The sequence below is a fragment of the Hemitrygon akajei genome, chromosome 4 (genome assembly GCF_048418815.1).
Source record: "Hemitrygon akajei chromosome 4, sHemAka1.3, whole genome shotgun sequence".
NCBI classification, from domain to species: domain Eukaryota; kingdom Metazoa; phylum Chordata; class Chondrichthyes; order Myliobatiformes; family Dasyatidae; genus Hemitrygon; species Hemitrygon akajei.
Window position 1 is genome coordinate 163,348,967 of NC_133127.1, and position 15,917 is coordinate 163,364,883.

General features: G+C 42.3%; 1 protein-coding gene and 1 long non-coding RNA gene across 2 annotated transcripts in view; one reads left to right on the forward strand and one right to left on the reverse strand.

The window, feature by feature from the left end:
* wdr95 (WD40 repeat domain 95) overlaps window positions 1-15,917 on the forward strand; it is a 105,434-nt gene that overhangs the window by 12,159 nt on the left and 77,358 nt on the right. The window lies entirely within an intron of this gene.
* LOC140726887 (uncharacterized) lies at window positions 10,489-12,764 on the reverse strand. The gene is made up of 2 exons (XR_012098749.1): window positions 12,433-12,764; window positions 10,489-11,180 (listed from the first exon to the last, which is right to left on the reverse strand). It is a non-coding gene; the product is annotated as an uncharacterized lncRNA (long non-coding RNA).

A 15,917-nucleotide genomic window follows, 5' to 3' on the forward strand; every position in this document is an offset into this window, starting at 1 on the left:
ACAGAAACATTTCAGATTTTAAAGATCTTACTGTTAAGACTTAAAACTCCTTGTCAATTGTCAAAATGTTTTGTAAACCATTATTTTTGCTTCCGTCAACTTTGCTTCATGACACTGGTTGCTTGTTCAGAGGACAATGTGATTATTCAGTGACACAAGTTGGTGGAGGTTGTTCCCAGAATCTAGCCTGCTGCTTCACTTTACTTGGGTGTGGAACATCATTAGTTTTTCTTGTTACCTGTTGAAAATGTCAGTACTTTCTACTGACCCATAGCCATCTGAATTTGGAGAAAAACTCTAATATTCAATTAACTCAGTTTTTTTGAAACAAATTCAAGAGCACACCATATAAATGCAAATTGATTACCCTGCGAGAAAGTGAAATTTATTTTCCAAGATTTCTCTTTTTTGGTTCCTTGTTTACACTGAGTTAATTGTTGTGCAGTTCAAGGGAAGTAAATGGCTCGGTTTGGTCTTTGATCATTAACATGTGCTGCTAGTTTGAAAGAGTAATATGTTGGATTAGGGTAGATCACATTACATTGTCCTTTGTAGAACAGTCCTGACATTTACTGTACTGGTCCCTGCAGGAAGAATAATGTTTTTTGTGGAATGATATCCAAGTGGGCATCCACTTTCAGGGAAAAAGGGAACCAGGGTGGGAATGATGAGTTGAAAAGTTAAATTAAGCTGCACATGATACACTATGTACAATGTACCTTATGGTGGAAAATGTGATCTTACCGGTGAGCCTACACAACTAAATGACAAATGCCTAGAGAGGATTTATTTGTTTGACAGTTGAGATAAGGATTTTACTGTGTTCAGACAAATGAATAATGTGGAGCTAATTGGTGTGAGTATATCATGTTCATAGTTTACAAAGAATTGATAGAAAGGAGACTGGTACAAAGTCAGAGCTGCCTTTGAAGCGTGAAAGTCATCTCAACCTAATTGACCAAATCTTTGTGAATGAAGTAATGCCTTACAATTTTTCATTTCAATTTACTTTTCAGAAGTATTTTATCTTCAGTAAGTAAAGTCTGTTAGAAGTTAACATTCTTCATTATTGTGTGTGTGTTCACCCCTAACTCCTGGTGGAGTTGTCGGGGTGCCATCATGACAAGCTTTTTGCACTGACCTTTTTGGTGATTGCTCATCGTAGGGCGTGTCTTGGGCTTCTGAAATCCGGCGGAGCCCATCCCTCTCCAGGTGTTTTTTTACAAGGTCGAGTTGCCAGCTCGACATGCAACCCAGGCACGGATGGAGAGCGTGCAAGGGAGCCGGCCGGCTTAAAACTTGGGACTTCTTGCCCCAAAGTCCAGCGCTGATGCTACTACGCCACAGCCATTATTATGATTTCTTTAAAAGAGTCTCTGCATTGGGAATATTAACACTGGAGTTAGGCTGGAGTCTGGTTTCAACCTAAGGGTGATGCCAAGAAACATTTCCTTCTGTGGAGACATGGTACTTGACCCGTAAACCCGCTGGGAACAAATCGATTTCAAATTTCTAAATTGGGAATGATAGTCTTTGTTAGATTTTTACAGTTCAATCTGTAATTGTTCCAAAATAGTTTTATTTTCTCAGCGTGGAATAGTAAGATGAATTCTGGCTCACCAGCCACACATTAATAAAGCTTGTAGCTCAGCTGCCTCTGGGTTCAACCTTTCATTGTTATTGGGTTTATCAGTGGGTGTAGTTTCCCAACACGCATGGCCAGTGGGTGGGGACTCTTTTTAGCAGCAGAATTTGGGAATTTCAGTCTTGATGCACATTGAGAACAGATGATGCAGTGCAGAAAGCTGTCTGCTGGCACGTTGTGTGGCATGTTTACCCGGCGTGGAGAAGCAGCGATACAGGACGACTCTATGCAGCTCTGGTGTCTGACACCCATGTGGCAGCTGTCGGCAGAAACTGCATGTACTGTAGCAACATTTCAATCATAAAATGAGAAATTATACAATTGAAAGAGTCTGAAACCTGAACAGAATGGGGTAACTTTACTCTAATTGTGGAATGCTGGACTTTTGAAGGCGATGAGCTGCGAAGGTTAGCACACGTGGTCTTCGGGAGGACTGGCATTGCACCCTTTTGTTCATGTGCAAGCCGGATTAACTGTGATCTGCAGTTTAATACTTCTCCAAGTGGATCTTCTATTACTATCTAGACTTTTCTATCATGGTTAGAATATTGATGAAATACACTATGCAGCACGAGTCAGGTGCCAGGTTACATTGTAAATGATCGCAGCCTGAGTTAATGCACTGGTTTCGATGGCTGCTTCAGTTTTAATTCCAAATGCGGACTCTAACCTACAACTCTGAGTTCCCCGTGCCAGGAAGGGGGGTGTACGTGGAGTAGTGACAATATTTAAGATAGCCTGGTGGCACTCCGGCAGGGCAGCCTAGTACACTCTTGTGCTGTGATTTGATAGACCCAATCTGCAAGTCAGCCTCCTATTTAACCACAAGCTGCTTTGATCCATCTCCTTGCTCAGCTGCTTAGATGCTCAATGTACTCTGAGGGCAATGAAATACTAGCAATTTATGGAGTAGCCAGCAAGGATTGACTCTGTTTTCATGCTTCAGTTAGTTCACATACAAAGTCTCCCGAATCTCTTTTATTGGGCTCTCATTTGCTCACTTTTTGGGAGAATTGGTAACAATTTTTGAAATAGCTCTTAACTTACTTTGTTCCCCTCCCTTTAAGAAATTTTCTGTTGAGTTCATGGCTCAAGGCACGTTTGTTCACAGTAAATGTAGGATCTTTGAGATGTTTAACTCGGTAATATGAAAGCCACACTTTTGCAACAATATAGCCATCAGCCTCCCTGATCATTTTACAAGTGGCATTGGAAAGTATTGCTTGTCAATCTTTCAGGCAAAAGAAGGTAGCTGGAGAGCTTTGGCTACTCGTAGAAGGGCCACTCACATGAGATCCCTGCCTCTGCACAGTAGAGTGTATTTACAAAACCAATGGTACAATATAAAACCGAAACACTTGAAGTGTGACTCAATGAATCTTAATCTCGAGGTAGTATATGATGACGTACACATACAGTACTTCAATTTATTTTAACTTTTCCACCCAATGGAAAATGTACATCAGCATCCAAGAACATGGAGTCAATGCCTAGTGGTTTAGGTGTTAAAGAGAAGAGAAGAACATTACAGCATTAAGAGTAAGCCACAGAGTCTGCAGTTTTCCTCCTCCATTTAATGAGATCCTGGCTGATGACTTCCAGTTTCAGCATTGATAATATAAGAACTTTGCACCAACCCTGACCCATGTTCTCGTAGACGACACAAGTTCTTCCATCCTTGTGAATGAAGACTTGGTCACTTCAGTTTTGGAGTGCAGCTGACAATGAGCAGAATTTCACTTCAATTAGCAACTGCCTTCTTATTAAGTAAAAGTGCACATTGTTTCTACCTTAAAATCTCATCTGAATTCACAAGGGGTTTTCAAAGGTGTTATCAGGCATCTCCTAATGGGTTCAACTTTGAAAGGTTAGCTGATGTTTAAGCGTCCCATATACTGGTGGTTCATTGGTTCATTGACTTCATTGGTGGTTCTCATTTGTGTTAATGTGTCAGGTTTGCTCTTGTCGAACTCTTCGGATAACGTCACTGTGTAGCGCAGACTGGAAACCTTTCTGGTTTTGGGAATGTTGTAGTTCCCTTTTTGGCATAAGGCAGTGACAGTTTTATAAACAGACACAGGTGAATGAATGGAAAGAATCCAACATTTTACTAATCCATTCTTCAGTCACCCACTAACTGTCCTCGTTGCTGGGACTGTCTCCCTTGGTCCGTGTGGATTTTACAGTATGACAATGCTCAATGCTCCTTGACATGACCTAGTCTACTCCTTTCCTAGTTCAGGGTGTTGGAGCCAATCAAAACACCTTATTAGCATTGATATCTATTTTCCCCTACTTCTAGTGACTTCTCCCCCTTCCCCATTTTCTCTTTTTCCATTCCCCATTCTAGCTCTCCTCTCACCCCTTCTCTTCCACCTGCCTTGTGGTGCCTCTCTTCCTCTTTCTTTCATGGTGCACCGTCCTCTCCTATCAGATTACTTCGACCCTTTACCTCTTCCATCTATCGTCCCAGCTGCTCTCTTTACCCCCCCTCTCCCCCCCCCCCAGTTTCACATCACCTGCTGGCTTGTATTACTTCCCCCAAACCCCCACATTATTCTGGTTTCTGTACCATTCCTTTCCAAGCCTGTTGTCTAGGTAGATTGTATGGTGTCTACTTGGTTCCATTTTATCAGACTAATTATAGACAGAAAATTGCTACCTGCAATGCTTGTCTATCCACAACTACGGCATTATTTCTCATGTTCCAGGAACCCCCCCCCCCCCCACCGACCCACATCAGCCAGATCCTTGGTCCTTCCCTATTTACCATCTCTGTGATACCTCCTCAATAATGTTTCTGAAGGTGTAACGTCATGCTCTAACACCTGCCTGTCTACCCATTGCTTCCTCTGGCAATGTTCATCTCAACATTAGCAGACTGCTTGACATTAGTACCTGATGAAAAGGATTTTCTTCATCAATCGCTCGTCTGCAGGTGCGGCCAAGTGACCAGTCCCTGAAAGTGCTGAAGATGAGTTTTGCTTGGTCCTTTTGGGTTTTTGACAGAAAAGCCCTCAGAAAATACTTATTGTCTGTGTTCTATTTTGGTGCTGGAATGGGCTTGGACTCAGTCCTCAGCTGTAAAAGAGAAGTTCCTAACTGACATAGAAAATAGAAACATAGAAAATAGGTGCAGGAGTAGGCCATTCGGCCCTTCGAGCCTGCACCGCCATTCAGTATGATCATGGCTAATCATCCAACTCAGAACCCTGTACCTGCTTTCTCTCCATACCCCCTGATCCCTTTAGCCACAAGGGCCATATCTAACTTCCTCTTAAATATAGCCAATGAACCGGCCTCAACTGTTTCCTGTGGCAGAGAATTCCACAGATTCACCACTCTCTGTGTGAAGAAGTTTTTCCTCATCTCGGTCCTAAATGGCTTCCCCTTTATCCTTAAACTGTGACCCCTCATTCTGGACTTTCCCAACATCGGAAACAATCTTCCTGCATCTAGCCTGTCCAATCCCTTTAGAATTTTATATGTTTCAATAAGATCCCCCCTCAATCTTCTAAATCCCAGTGAGTATAAGCCTAGTCGATTCAGTCTTTCTTCATATGAAAGTCCTGCCATCCCAGGAATCAATATGGTGAACCTTCTCTGTACTCCCTCTATGGCAAGAATGTCTTTCCTCAGATTAGGGGACCAAAACTGCACACAATATTCTAGGTGCGGTCTCACCAAGGCCTTGTACAACTGCAGTAGAACCTCCCTCCTGTACTCAAATCCTTTTGCTATGAATGCCAACATACCATTTGCCTTTTTCACTGCCTGCTGTACCTGCATGCCCACCTTCAATGACTGGTGTACAATGACACCCAGGTCTCGTTGCATCTCCCCTTTTCCTAATCGGCCACCGTTCAGATAATAATCTGTTTTCCTGTTCTTGCAACCAAAGTGGATAACCTCACATTTATCCACATTAAATTGCATCTGCCATGAATTTGCCCACTCACCTAACCTATCCAAGTCACCCTGCATCCTCTTAGCATCCTCCTCACAGCTAACACCGCCTCCCAGCTTCGTGTCATCCGCAAACTTGGAGATGCTGCATTTAATTCCCTCGTCTAAATCATTAATATATATTGTAAACAACTGGGGTCCCAGCACTGGGCCTTGCGGTACCCCACTAGTCACTGCCTGCCATTCTGAAAAGGTCCCGTTTACTCCCACTCTTTGCTTCCTGTCTGCCAACCAATTCTCTATCCACATCAATACCATACCCCCAATACCGTGTGCTTTAAGTTTGCACACTAATCTCCTGTGTGGGACCTTGTCAAAAGCCTTTTGAAAATCTAAATATACCACATCCACTGACTCTCCCCTATCCACTCTACTAGTTACATCTTCAAAAAATTCTATAAGATTCGTCAGACATGATTTTCCTTTCACAAATCCATGCTGACTTTGTCCGATGATTTCACCGCTTTCCAAATGTGCTGTTATCACATCTTTGATAACCGACTCTAGCATTTTCCCCACCACTGATGTCAGACTAACCGGTCTATAATGCCCAAGTTTCTCTCTCTTAAAGTATACCATAGTATATATAATATGACAGTGGCAGCATGAATATTTTTAATCCACACACGAAACAGTTATTATAGATGGGCAATAAATCTGGAAGGTGAAATTGCGTTATGTCTGCAGAAATGGTTGACTTAATCACCTAGAAGGAATCATTTTAATCAGATGTGTTTGGAATTGTGGCACCTGATCTTTTTCATTAACTATATCAGGAGGCTGAGGGGTTGATCAACAGGACATACAGAGAGGTAGTTTCACTCGATGTGCAGGATGCAGGAAACTGGGATGACTGTCGGGATGGAGGGAGGAAGAAAGGGGATAGACACCCAGTGCAAAGTACCCCTGGGGCTGTTCCCTTCAACAACCACTAAACTGATTGGAGGGTGCGGATAAGCTAGCAGAGGAAGGCCACAGCGGTCAGGTCTCTGGCACAGAGTCTGGCTCTATGCCTAAGAAGAATTGCAGTGGTGATGAGGGATGGCATAGTTAGAGGAACAGACGGGAGATGCTTGGACATGAAAGAGACACCTGGATGGTATGCTGCCTGCCAGGTGCCAGGATGAGGGATGTCTTGGATTGGGTCCAAGGGGAGAGTGAACTGCTGGAAGTCATGGTACATATTGATACCAATGATGTACAGTAGGGAGGAAATGGGAGGAGATCCTGAAGAGACAATATGCGGAGTTGGATTGAAAGCTGAAAAGCATGTCCTCCAGGATAGTAATTTCTGGATTGCTGCCCAAGCCATGCACCAGTGAGGGCAAGAATAAGGTGATCTGGCAGATGAATGAGTGGCTGAGGAATTGGTGCAGGGGGCAGGGTTTCTGATTTCTAGATAATTGGGATCCCTTCTGGGGAAGGTATGACCTGTACTAAAAAGGACGGGTTAAACCTGAACCCAAGGGGGACTAATATTCTTGCGGGCAGGTTTGCTAGAACTGTTGCGTAGGGTTTAAACTAATCTGTTGGGAATAGGAGTGATGGGGCTGAGGATGGGGCAGTTGGTATGTGTGTAGATGCAGTGTGTAATGAGACTGTGAGGAGGGCCAGGCAGATGATAGGGCAAAACTGCAGTCAGTGGGATGAGGGGAAGTGGAAAATCAAAAAGGGTGATGAATACAGGACTGAAGGTGTTATATTTGAATGCATGTGGTATACAGAATAAGATGGATGACCTTGTAGCGCAGTTAGAGATTGGCAGGTACGATGTTGTGGGCATCACTGAGAGTGGCTGAGGAAGATGATAGTTGGGAGCTTAACATCCAAGGATACAGCTTCTATCAAAAGGACAGGTGGGTATGGAGAGGGGGTGGGGTGGCTTTGTTGGTAAAAAAAAATTAAATCAAATCATTTGAAAGAAATGACATAGAATCAGAAAATGTGGAATCTTTGTGGGTCGAGTTAAGAATCTGCAAGTAAATAGAGCTTGATGGGTGTTGTGTACAGGCCTCTGACTAGTAGTCAGGGTGTGGGGTACAAATTACAAAAGATGAGGCACGTAAAAGGGCCATGATATGATGGTCACTGGGAATTTCAAAATGCAGGTAGATTGGCAAAATCAGATTGGTGCTGAATCCCAAGATATGTAATTTGTAGAATGTCAATGAGATAGCTTTTTATTTAAAAAAAAGGTTGTGGTTGAGCCCACAAGGGGAAAGACAATTCTAAATTGGGTGCTGAGTCGTGAACAAGATTTGATTTGGGAGTTTAAGGTAAAGGATTCCTTATGAGGCAGTAATCATAATATGATAGAATTCATCTTGCAGTTTGAGAGGGAGAAGCTAAAGTCAGACGTATCAATATTATAGTGGAGTAAAGGGAATTACAGAGGCATGAGAGAGGAGCTGGCAAAGTTGATTGGAAGGGGACTCTAGCAGGGATGATGGTAGAACAACAATAGCTGGAATTTCTAGGGGAAATTTGGAAGGTGCCCAATAGATGCATCCTAAAGGTGCAGAAGCATTCTAAAGGGAAGATGAGGCAACTGTGGCTGACAGGGATGTCAATGACAGCATAACAGAAGGCGAAAATTAGTGGGAAGTTAGAGGATTGTGAAGCTTTAAAAACCAATAGAAGGTAACTAAATATACTATAAGGAGCGAAAAGGCAAAATATGTAGGTAAGCTATCCAGATATAAAGAGTAAACGAGAGGCGAGAGTAGATATCAGCCGCTGGAGAGGTAGTAATGGCAGATGGACTTGGTTATTTTGCATCAATCAGCACTGTGGAAGCACCATCAGTTTGCCAGAAAATGGAGAGTGTCGGGGGGCAGAGGTGAGTGTAGTGTCTGTTACTATCCAGAAGGTGATTGGGAAGCTGAAAGGTTTGAAGATAGATAAGTCACCTGGACTAGATGAACTACAACCAGGTTTCTGAAAGAGGCAGTGGCATTAGTGGTGCCACATCACTAGATTCTGGAATAGTTCTGGAGGACTGGAAAATTACAAATGTTACTCCATTCTTCAAAAAGAGAGGAAAGCAGAAAGAAGGAAATTAGAGGCTAGTTAGCCTGAGTTCAGTAGTTGGGAGGATGTTGGAGTCCATTATTAAGGATCAGGTCTTGGGGTACTTGGAGGGACATGATAAAATAGGCCAAAGTCAGCATGGTTTCATTAGAGGGAAATTTTGCCAGACAAATCTGATGGAATTCCTTGAGGAAACAACAAGCAGGATAGACAAAGGACAGTCAATGTATGTTGTTTACTTGAATTTTTAGAAGGCCCTTAACAATGTGCCACACGTGAGACTGCTTAACAAGGTAAGGGCCTATGGTATTACAGGAGAGTTACCAGCATGGGTAAAAGGTTGTTTGGCTGGCAGGAGGCAAGGAGTGTAACCCTTGGTTTCTTTGAGTTTCTCTTCTCAACTACCAGCCCTTTGATCTAGCAGTGTGAATAAACACACTCTTTTCCACTAATATTAAAGAAGTATATTCAACCACTGTTGTGAGGTCCATTACCTAGTACAGGGTATTTTTCTATTTATGGGATAGAAATCGCTGGCACAAGCTTGTCACTGTGTTACCTGTGATCTCTCCACTTCTGAACTTGCATTTCATATAACTGTCGTGGGCTTTAAGGGCATGACCTGATGTTCTGAAATTCTGAAATTTTTAAGCTATTGAAAATAAAAATCCATTTCAATTCAGACATAAGCCAAACAACTCACTTCCCTTCCTTCCTCCTGTCCATCCCTCCAGTCTCTATTGCTATCCTTGGGGTTATGGATAATTCACTGGATCTACTGGGGTACAAGGCTGGAGAAATGATAACTCCCAAAGGAAATGCTGGGAAGATTGAGCTCTGTTGATCAATGGACAATGTTCAGTAGCTTCAGTATGTTGTGACCAACTAGAACAGTCACGTGGACGTGTAAACCTTCAGGAGGGAGAGTTTGAGAGTCTAGAAGAATCTCACTTCCCTGATGCAGTATCTTATACCTTTTGAACACAAAATAACAATGAATGGTCAATTTCAATGGCTAAAGTCGCTGACTCAACTTTAAAACCTAGAATCTAGTCAGGTATCTTTTTAGAATTACGTATTTACAATGGGTGCACATCTCAAGTAGCAGCTTATTGAGTATTCAAAGGAATATGAGGATGGGGTAGTTGGCAGTGTGTAGTGAGACTGCCAGCAAGGAGAGGCTGATGATGGTGCAAAACTGCAGTCAACGGGATGAGTTGCAATGTGAAAGCGGGACAAAATCGAAAAGGGCGAATACAGGACTGAAGGTGTTATAGTAGCAGTATACAGAATAAATTGGAGATTAATATGTATGACATTGCAGGCATTACTGAATCGTGTCTGGAAGATTATAGCTGGGAGCTTAATGTCCAAGGATAAACATTGTATTGAAATGACAGGCAGATAGCCAGAGAGGGTTGTGTGGCTATGTTGGTAAAAAATGAAATCAAATCCTTAGAAAGAGGTAACATTGGATCGGAAGGTGGAGAAGATATTTCCTATATTGAGAGAGTACAGAACCAGAGGACACAGCCTCAGAATATAAGGACATCTATTTGGAACGGAGATGAGGAGGAATTTCTTTAGCCTGACAGTGGTGAACCTGTGGAATTAGTTGCAGTAGATAGCAGTGGAGGGTAAGGTATTGGGTATATTTAAGCAGAGGTTGATAGTTTCTTGATTAGCCAGGGCAGGAAGGGACGTGGGAAGAAGGCAGGAGATTGGGGCTGAGAGGGAAATGGATCAGCTGTGATGAAATGGTGGAGCAGACTCAGTGGGCCAAACGCTCCTATACTTTATATCTTGTATTCAATACTGATGTCTGTTCCAAAAGCTTCTGAGCAGAATTACCAGGCACCATTTTATTAGTGTTAAGAAATGGATTCCTGAGTATAAAACTAGCCAGAAATTACAACTGACGAAAGCAGAGCTGTGCGTTCAGTGGCAAGGATATGCCCGTGCTAATACGGGATATAATCTCTTCATGCCTTCCCTAATCGTATTCTGGAGTTTTCATAATCATTGATGGCATGAACTTGCATCTTTCGTCTTCCATGTGTAGCTTCAATGGGACAGAATCAGAGTGCCCCACACCCAATAGTTGGTTTCACTAGCCAAAGTAATAGTTGGAAATTAAATTGTGAACAAGTTTTGCTTCCTTAGCGCTGAATCTCATTTCAATTAATCCATAATTATGCTATCTATAATTTCACTCCTCTAGAAAATTCCCTAACACCATAATGCCACAGAATGCAGAAGCTCTGACATGCACAATAAAATTCAGAGCAATTTATTCTTCAAAGTCGTGCTTCAATAACCTTTCAACACTCATTGTCCCAACTGCCATCAGAAAAATAGCTCCTGGATGATGCGTGTGTGTGTGTGATCTTCTTTCCGAAGTGGCTTCAGGCAGATTTCAGATGAAGAGAATCAATCTCGCCTTATCCATCCATTCTTCCAAAAAAGCTTTGTTATCATTTCTCTCCACTCAATGAGGCCAGTCCATTGGTCCTCATCTGTACCTCATAACAGAGGAGATCTGAAAAGATGATACAAGGTCAGCAAAATACTTAAGCTCATTTAAAAACAAACATATTCTTTTCCTTTATAAATTCATAACTACTTGCATTGTAACAGAAGTGTGTCAAATGAAATTAACTGCTGATGAGTTCTACTAATTACAAGTTTTAAGCACGGTGACTATGTAAAATATATAGGCATATAATTCAATGGCAGTCTGTGTATGCACTGGTGGAAGTGTCATTGCTGGAGTTGAATGTATAATTAATGACCAGCAGGATTATCGTAGGGTTGGAGGCAGTCAGATGAATTAAGAGCTTTAAAGGTGGCAGATTAATTCCATTCTCACAGGCATGGAGGTAAGTGAATGTAACATATGTGTATTTTTACAATGAAGATTAAGGTATAATTTAGATTAGACAAATGCTAAATATTATGAAGTATATCATAATATTGGTTTAAAAAAAGTTTGTTTAATGTTTTTAAATGTGTTGTGACTATACAATAAGTAAGGCTGTTGAATAACTAACTAATGCATTGAACAGGTGTAACAAAAATGAACATTTCTTTAAATAGTGATCTTTTGAATAGCTAGCAAAGTAGTAAGGAAGGCTTAGAGTCACTAACTTGCATTTCTCTAAAGTCTAGTAGTGTGCTTGTAAGCATAATGTGTGGATTTTACTGCCTTGTTATTGTTTGCTCACAGTATCCATGTCCTGCAAGTTCACTTCACATGACTGATCACTTAACCATGAAAAAGTTAACGATCAACACAAAAATATATCCAGTTTAACTATTCCTATTAATAATTGGCTGTTCCTTACTAATGAATGTTTTAAACTTTGGCTCCAGAGTAATGCTGTTTCGTTTGATTGTATTCATCTATGGTTGAATGACATTTAAACTTGAACTTGACTGAATATTCAAAGTACATTTATTATCAAAGTTTGCATACGATATACAACCTTGAGATTCGTCTCCTTACAGACAGCCACAAAACATAGAAACCCAACAGAACTTATTATAAAAGACGTTCAAACACCAATGTTCAGATAAAAAAAATTGTGCAAACACCAAAGTAAGCAAATAACATTCAGAAATGAAGTTCATGGAAGTGAGTCCAGAGCCACCAGGCCAGCCATCACAGCAGCCAATCCAGGAGCCCGTTAGTTGCTGTCCACAGCCTCAATTCAGTGCAGAGATGAGTGGCAAGTTGAACCCTGTCCCTCTCCTCCGGCCCTGACACTCTGAACTTTGCAACCTTGGCTCACCGCTTAAATCCACCAAACAGCAGTTTGTTCCTTGGTCTTGCACCGAGGGCCTGCTGCTTTGATACGCTCTCGGGATGGGACCCACTGCCTTGATTTGGCCTGTTCACAACTCCCCAATCTGATCCGGTGCTTAAATCAGTCGCACATCAGCTTGCAACTTGCTCTTGGGCCTGGGCCTTGCCTCCTCGGCTCAGTCACGCCTCTGTTCTGCCACTTCGAATCGGCTCTAAACAACAGCCAAATAATGGCTCGTTTCCCGCTCTCTGGCCCAGGCCCTGCTGACTGGATTCAGCCCACACACGCCATGCAGCAACCGTCCTGCACCTTCAAGATTTCAGTTCACACTGCAGAATGCCGGGTCATAAAGGTGGTTCAAAAGCTCAACTTGAAAGGGAAGTTACAGGCTATTGATTGCAGTGATTGTTTTCCAGAAAAAGTGTTATTAATAAAGTAGTTAGTGATTTGGTGTGCTAGCAGCAAGTTGTTGTGTTTCACCAACACCATCTTACACCGGAATGTACTGATATTTGCCAGAAATTTTGTTCCTTTGAAAACACAGGACTGAACCATCTTCCAAATAGTGTTCTCCCAACTTTGTGATGTAACTTGCCATTACTGCCTTTTTTAGGAATATGTTGTGTTAACTAAAACCTTTAGGGAACATTGCAGTAATTGTTCTTGGCTAGCTTATGGCCAGGCAAATAGTTTGTGCCTGGGAATGTCAGTTGAAACATGGCCAACCTATATTTTTAAGGACAGAGGTCCTTGCTGAGTTGTGAAATGTAGTAGTTCTGTAGAGTGTGGTTTTCTAGATTCAAATAATCGATTGTCATTCTTCAATACACAAGTGTAAAGGCGCACATAATGATTGGATCAGATGCAGCACAAAAACAAATATAAAAGCTATCCTATAAATGCACTGTAAAATTCACTGTTGAGTGTGCCCATATACACAAGGTTAGCTTCAATACATAGACTGATTCTATGTATATGCATAAATTGTTGCTACTAAACAGTTATAATGCACACAATGCAATCCTTTCATATCTGACAATGGGAAGAGATAGTGAGCAGGGCTTGTGCAATTGAGTCCTGAACTGACAGATCCTTTCATGCTGATAAAGTGAAATCCTTCAGTTGGATATTAGGCTTCAATGAGTTGTAATAGTTACAGGAACTCTATCATAGCGTTCTATGATGACAGTAACTTGACACCTCAACCTGTGTCAGAAAGATCTCATCTGGTTTTCCAGTTGTGATCATGCTTGTCTGATCAATACACTGGTGACAAAGCAACAGTGTAATTGAAGACACACACAAAATGCCGGAGGAATTCAGCAGGTTGGGCAGTATCTATGGAAATGAAAAAGTGGTCGATGTTTTGGGCCGAGACCCTTCACCAGGATTGAAAAGGAAGGGGAAAATGCCAAAATCTTCCTGGGAGGGGGAGGAGTACAACCTAGAAGGTGATAGGTGAAGCCAGGTGGTTGGGGGAGGGGTGACTTACGTAAGCAGGTGATAGGTGGTAAAGGGTTGGAGAAAAAGGAATCTGATAGGAGAGGAGAGTAGAACATGGAAGAAATGGAAGGTAGAGGGATACCGGGGGAGATGATAGGGAGGTGAGGAGGAGATATAAGAGGGGAGCTAGAGTGGGAAAATGAAGAAGAGGGAAAAGGAGAGTGGAAAATTAACCAGAAATTGGACAAATCAATGTTCATGCCATCAGGTTGAAGGTTACTTAAGTAGAATATAAGGTATTGCTTCACCTACCTGATAATGGCCTCATCTTGACAGAAGGAGGCTATGGGCCGACATGGTGGAATGGGAAAGGGGATTGGAGTTGAAAACCTGGAAATCCTGCTTTTTGCAAATGGAGTGAAGTTGCTTGACAAAGCAACCCCTCCATTCTACATCAAGTCTCACCAACGTAGAGGAGGCCACATTGAGAGCACCAGCTACTGTAGACGATCCTAACAAATTTACAGGTGCAATGTTGCTTCACCTGGAAGGACTGTTTGGAGACGTGAATTCCTCCACCATTGATGCTTCCCTCACCCACATCTCCTCCATTCCCTGGACATTCATGCTTACCCCATCTTACCGCCACCTTAAATGCTAGAGTTCCTCTTGTCCTCACTTACCACCTTGTGAGCCTCTGCATCTAACACATCATTCTCCACAACTCCACCATCTTCAAATGGGACCCTACCACCAAACACATCTTTACCCATCCCCACCTCCACTCTCCGCTTTCCTGCAGAGATCAGTCCCGCCGTGATTCACTTGTTCCTCCCCACTAATCTCCCTCCTTGCACTTACCCCTGCAAGCAGCAGGAGTGGCTACAATCTCCCATTCATCTACTTTCTCACCTCCACTCCAGGCTCCAAGCAATCCTTCCAGGTGAGGCAACACATCCTGATGAAAGATCTCGGCCCACAAAGTCAACCGTCCATTTATTTCCATGGATGCTGCCTGACCTACTGAGTTTCTCCAGCATTTTGTATGTGTTGCTCTGGATCTGCAGAATCTCTTGTGTTTGTAATGGAGGACAGCTGAGTTTTATTAATTTTAGCCAATGCATATTGAAATCAATTTGGTCTGCACAGTAAAGCATTCTTTTGTTCAAATTAAATTGATGTTCTGAGGTCGGGACTTGAGGTGACGGTGGGAGCAATTTGATGGGCCACTGGATCCCTGCCTAGGGAATTGAGCAGAACAAGTGGGTTCTTTCTTCACTTGTTAGCACATCACCTTTAATGTGAGGCAGGCTGGAGGGTATCGGGTAAACCTGTTATCAGCCTTAACTTCATTGCCCTTATGATCAGGTAACCTGCTCATTACAGTTAAGTGGCAGGTGTAATGAACATCTTTGTCAGCATCTCAGAGGCTTGCAGCAGCATTTTCCCCAGGATAACTCACCACGGATATCGGCAGCATTTGCAGCAACTTCAAAGTTCAAAGTAAATTTTGTTATTAGAATGCATAATGTATATGCCACCACATACAACCCTGAGATTTTTTTTCCTGCAGACATACTCAGAAAATGTGCAGAATACAGTACTAACAATGACAGGATCAATGAAAGATCAGCTAGAGTGGAGATAGATAACAAACCGTGTAAATGCAAATATAAATAAATAGCAATGAGTAACGAGCACATGAAATAACAAGGTAGAATCCTTAAAGTGAGATGATTTGCTGTGGGAAGATTGAAATAGATGAGTGTAGTTATTCCTTTTTGTTCAAGAGTCTGATGGTTGAGGGGTGGTAACTGTTCTTGAAGCTGGTGGTGCGAGTCCTGAGGCTCTTGTACTTTCTACCTGATGGCAGCAGCGAGGAAAGAGCATGGCCTGGGTGGTGAGGATCTTTGATGATGGATGTGGCTTTCCTACAACAGCATTTCATGTTGATGTGCTCACTGGTTGGGAGGGCTTTACCTGAGATGTACTGGGCTGAATCTACTAGCTTTTGTAGGAGTTTCAAA